We start from the raw sequence: 6,058 nt of genomic DNA, 5'->3' as shown, positions 1-6,058 counted from the left end.
GAGAAATGACAGTCTCTTCAACAGATGGTGCAGCCAAAACTGGACAGCTACATGTAAGAGAATGAAACTGGACCACTGTCTAACCCCATACACAAAAGTAAATTCGAAATGGATCAAAGACTTGAATGTAAGTCCTGAAACCATAAAACTCTTAGAAAAAAACATAGGCAAAAATCTCTTAGACATAAACATGAGTGACCTCTTCTTGAACATATCTCCCTGGGCAAGGGAAACAAAAGCAAAAATGAACAAATGGGACTATATCAAGCTGAAAAGCTTCTGTACAGCAAAGGACACCATCAATAGAACAAAAAGGTATCCTACAGTATGGGAGAATATATTCATAAATGACAGATCCGACAAAGGGTTGACATCCAAAATATATAAAGAGCTCACACACCTCAACAAATAAAAAGCAAATAATCCAATTAAAAAATGGGCAGAGGAGCTGAATAGACAGTTCTCTAAAGAAGAAATTCAGATGGCCAACAGACACATGAAAAGATGCTCCACATCGCTTATCATCAGAGAAATGCAAATTAAAACCACACTGAGATATCACCTCACACCAGTAAGGATGGCTACCATCCAAAAGACAAACAACAACAAATGTTGGCGAGGTTGTGGAGAAAGGGGAACCCTCCTACACTGCGGTGGGAATGTAAATTAGTTCAACCATTGTGGAAAGCAGTATGGAGGTTCCTCAAAATGCTCAAAATAGAAATACCATTTGACCCAGGAATTCCACTCCTAGGAATTTACCCTAAGAATGCCGCACTCCAATTTGAAAAAGACAGATGCACCCCTATGTTTATCGCTGCACTAGTTACAATAGCCAAGATATGGAAGCAACCTAAATGTCCATTAGTAGATGAATGGATAAAGAAGATGTGGTACATATACACAATGGAATATTACTCAGCTATAAGAAAAAAACAGATCCTACCATTCACAACAACATGGATGGAGCTAGAGGGTATTATGCTCAGTGAAATAAACCAGGTGGAGAAAGACAAGTACCAAATGATTTCACTCATATGTGGAGTATAAGAACAAATAAAACTGAAGGAACAAATCATCAGCAGAAGCACAGAACCCAAGAATGGACTAACAGTTACCAAAGGGATAGGGACTGGGGAGGATGTTTGGGAAGGGTGGGATAAGGGTGGGAAAAAAGAAAAGGGTCATTACGATTAGCATGTATAGTGTGGGAGGGGCATGGGGAGGGCTGTGCAACACAGAGAAGACAAGTAGTGATTTTACAGCATCTTACTATGTTGATGCACAGTGCCTGTGAATGGGTATGTGGGGGGGACTTGGTGATGGGGGGAGCCTAGTGAACATAATGTCCTTCATGTAATTGTAGATTAATGATAACAAAATAAAATTAAAAAAAAAGAAAAGGAAGAGAAGATATTTCTTTTTATTACATGATTCCCCTTAATATAAACAAACAAAAAAATTATTCAAGGAACCATTCATATAGTAATAAAATCTTAAATTTTTCAAAGCATTTTACAGGTTCAAAGTTTTTTACATCTATTAGCTTGCCATCTCCAAACTCCTTTGATTCCAGAATTTTAATAAAATTAAGTGGAAGTATAATAGAAAAGTATGAGATATAAAGTATGCTTAGATTAAGTAGCAAAATATGATCTCAAAGATTAAATAATTTCCAAAACTAATCAAAATATAATTTTTAAAAGACCATGGAGAATTCTCATGATAGTGTGGGAAACATGAAATTTTCAGAATAATCATGTGAGACAGGCACAGCAAGTTCTATGGTGTCAATTAAGGAAAACGTTATTTTCCCATTATGAATGCTTTCAAATTGCTATATGAAACCATTGTAACAAGACTAATTGGGAATATAATACAAAATATTGAAGTCATCTAATTCTTTCTGTTCCTCTCTTCATCCATACATATTCATTTTTCTGTACATGATATATTATCAATTCCTGTTTCCTTTATTCAGCAAATACTATGTCAGAAGCATTTTCCTAATTGCTTTATTCATAATGTTCATTTAATGGTTATATAGTTTTACAGAATATAAATTAAGCTAGAATTTAATTATTGCCTTTCCAATTCTTGGACGTTTAGATTATGTTCAGAGAATATGCATGTGTGTACAGCTGTTCTCTTTCAGTTTACAATAATACCAGACAGCAAACAATATGACAACAGAACCAGTGTGTCACTTAAGGCTAGTCACTGTATTTCCAGCCCCTAAATCAGTATGTCAGGGACACTCAGCCATTATTTTTTTATTCTCTGCATAGAATCTTACCATTTGAACTATATTGCAAAATTGCTTGGTAAAATGACTGCTTTAACATTTATTAAAACTAGCAATATATGCATAGTTTCATCACATCCTCATTAAAACTGGATATTTCACTGATTAATACTCCATTCTTTTTAATGTTTTCATATAATATGCAGTAATTTGCATTTCTTTAGCAATGAAGTCGAATACATTCTCATGTTTGTTATTTAATAATATTTGCTTTTTTTAACTGTTGGTTCAGATTTGGAAAATGAGGTTCAGGGAAATTAGATGATAAACAAGAAATATACATTTGAATAGAAATTAGGCAAGTAGCAAGTCCTTAACCTTCTGACACATTAAAATATGGTCTCTGCCATGACACCTCAAATGTGGATGATTTCTAAAGCAACAACTCTGATTAATTTAGGTTACAGGGTCTTACATAGTGATGTGAGGCTCGCCATGCATGACACTTGGCATCTATAGAAATTATAAATATACTATTCCCAAATCTCAGAGTTTTGTAGGTTTAATTTTGTTGAACCTCCAGTGGTTTTGCTAATATTAGTAATGACCATTTGAATTCAATAAACTATTTTCTGAAATTTTTAAGTTTTTAAAATGACTTAAAGTGTGTTGGGGTTTGAGAGGCCCTTATGTATTGCTTATATGTTTTGAGTCACCTGCATTTTTCATACCCCCTTAACAGATACTGTATGACAAGTCACAGAATAATTTCTGAATATTAAATGTAGCTTCATAGAAAATAAAACTCTGGGGTCTGGGGAAGAAGATAATAATCTTAGCTTATCTTTCAGAGAGTCAAAAGGCCTAGAATTGAGGGGGGCGGGAGTAAGTAATACTTGGAAAAACCAGTTTTCTTTATCATTGTTGAGATAGCAGGGAAAAAATATACTTCCACTAACTAATTGGGTGTTTGCTTTCAAATACTCAATTTCTGGTACTTTTGGACAAAGTTTCATTTCTATGAAGCACATGTAAGTCAGGTGTACTAGAGTAGGGTGACATGGCCAGGTTTTAGCTGGACGGAGAACTAAGATTGCCATTCGGTAGGAGCTGGTTTGAAACACCTTCCCCACAGTCCATGTGTGGCATGCCCTGCAGGCACAGCTAAGGAGAGCTAAGTTTTTAGCTACCAGAACTCTCATCTCCACTGCCCAGTGAAATTGTTATAAATCAGTAGTCAAAGGATGATGAAATAGGGGTATCTATCTGTAATGCTAATATTTGAGAGAATGATCATAGGGTTTTGAAGGGTTCATACTTTGCACAAATATACACATGCATACACATATACATACATATATATATGCATGTGCATACATGTACACATACACATATATATACTTGTTTTTATATGGTAACGTACCTGCTTCCTGTAATTTTTTTGCCAAGAATTATTGCTTTTCCTAGATCTTTGTAACAGTATCATACTTTTCAAGGAGACAGTAGCAGAAAAGAAGCCTGTTCTCAACAGAGAAGCTACCTCTATGGAGCAAACTGCCAATCTTTTAAGGCTTTAAACAATTAACTTCTCAAGATACTGTATTGGTACTGGTCCCCTTTTAAAGTTAGAATAATCCTTGTATTTATGCAGTATGAAATGAAATATTCCTATTGAAGGATAGTAAATCACACCGCAGCATGCTACTACCAACTGTATTTCGCTGAAGAGTTCATAGAGAATTGGTTGAGATTTGGTACTCTTTACAGCTGGATTTTAGAAGCATTCTGAACAGTTAAAATGGAATGCCCTCTGGTGGTCGTTCAAAGTAATGCCAGTCAGAAGACTAACATTCTCAAGAGGAAAGTAAAGGTTTAGTTTTCTCCTTTAACTGACTGTTAACAATACTTGGAATACTTCTAAGGGTGAGATATTCTGGGTGAATCCCCAGAAGGAAGCTCTTTATTCGTAACTCACTCTTTAGTCTTTGCTGAGTTTATGTTACCGCCATTTTTCCTCAGCCTTTAGCCAGTTCTTTCTCCTTCAGAGTTTTTGACTCTGTACCTTTGGGCCTCTAAGAGCAGTAACTGTAATCAGCCAGTGAAAACATATTTATTGATCCCCTACTATGTTCCAGGTGTTAAAAGAAAGAGCAGATACTTTAAATTTTCTCATTTGCTCTCAAATCTTCTCTTACCAGATTTTGCTGATCATTTAATGAAATCCAATTTTCAAAGACGACACTAACTTGTAGGAAGACATAGGATTGATCTGCTGCCTGTTGCTTTCTGGAAATTCCAGGCACCCTCAAATTCTCCCCCCAGTTTCTGGGAATCCTCAAATTTGTCTCAAATGTGCTTGAGAATTATTCTCTTACAGATTAGCCAAGCTTTCTTGGGCAGAAGTTGAATCCTGAGAGAAATGAGGCATTCATTTACATGGGGATCAGAAACTGGAAAAGGAGGTTGGAAACGTCTGGGACACTGGGCACTGTTCAGAAAATGTTGGTTGCGGAGAATGATTAGGTGGGTAAAGCAGGAAACAAGGAGGCATCCTGAAGACACTGGACATTTGCATAGAAATGAGAACATGCGAAATGTAGGGAGAAGGCATTATAAGGTCAAAAGGTAAACTGTGTGCGTTACAATTCAGTCTAAGAGGCAGCAGCACTACCATACTGTAGGTGATGGAAGGCCAAGGGAATTTGGCCCACAGTAACCCAGTAACCCCAGGCCTGGATATGGCATTAGGGCAGAGCTAGAGTGAGTGATACTACAGGTCATTACCTGAGACCCTATCCTAGGAGATTTTAGGCGACATTAAAGGAAATAGCCCAGGACTGGGCTATACAATCCAACAGAGAAAAACAAAAACTGAAACAAAGTGGTTCAGAGACTGAAAGAGAAGCTGCCTGAGAAATGCCAACATGGAAGGGGGCTATGGGGCCAGGTTCCACTGCCCCCCTGTTTTGTTTGTTTTTAATTTTGTCTTTGGAATCCTCATGGCCTATGCCACCGTCTAGGAACCTGGCATGCTGCCAACAAAAATCATCTCTGCATTTCAAGTTGGTTCAAAATCTGAAGATCCCAGAACTTTGGTTTGAATTACGTTGGAGTAAAAATGTTTTGAAAATTAGTTTGTTTTTTCTATCTACATATCCTTTCCCTTTTTGTTTCTTGGAGGATGAAAAGTACTACCTGTACCATTCCAGAATCCTGAAGTTATGATTTTAATTAATTTAAGATGAAATAGTATCATAATGAGTTCTTATGTTCCCTGATACCATGTTTTTTTCATATTTCTACTGTAGCACTTAGCTGTTGGAGTTTTGTTTGTTGTTTTCATATTTGCATGTACAGATTGTGTTATAATCCCTTAAAAGCAAGGACTATGTTTTACTCTTTTTTTATTCTTAGTGCCTATCACATGATGTGCTTGCTAAAGGAAAAAAAGGTGATTTATAAATATTTTGAAGAAATGAATTAATGAATGATGGGGTACATTCTAATAGAGCATAGATAAACTGAGACCAGGTCAGCCATTTTTATTTGTATGCCTGTGTATCAGGCTTTTATGTTTCTGTTTGATATTGGGCTGTCAGGAGTTTGAACAAATGAAAAATAAGAAATAAATTCCAAATAAGTATAATAAAATACTCCATATTATTTATTTCAGTATATAAAATGGGATTCAAAAGAGGCCCCCTGGCATCTAATAAAATTTAAAGCATACTATAAATCTGTTTTCTCCATAAACCTCAAGTGTGACACATTTTGCAAGGAGGATGAAAGTTTGGTGGTCAGCAGTGGGAATGA

This window comes from Manis javanica, chromosome 13 (assembly GCF_040802235.1).
Source record: "Manis javanica isolate MJ-LG chromosome 13, MJ_LKY, whole genome shotgun sequence".
In the NCBI taxonomy this organism is placed as follows: Eukaryota; Metazoa; Chordata; class Mammalia; order Pholidota; family Manidae; genus Manis; species Manis javanica.
This window is presented reverse-complemented; position numbering follows the sequence as displayed.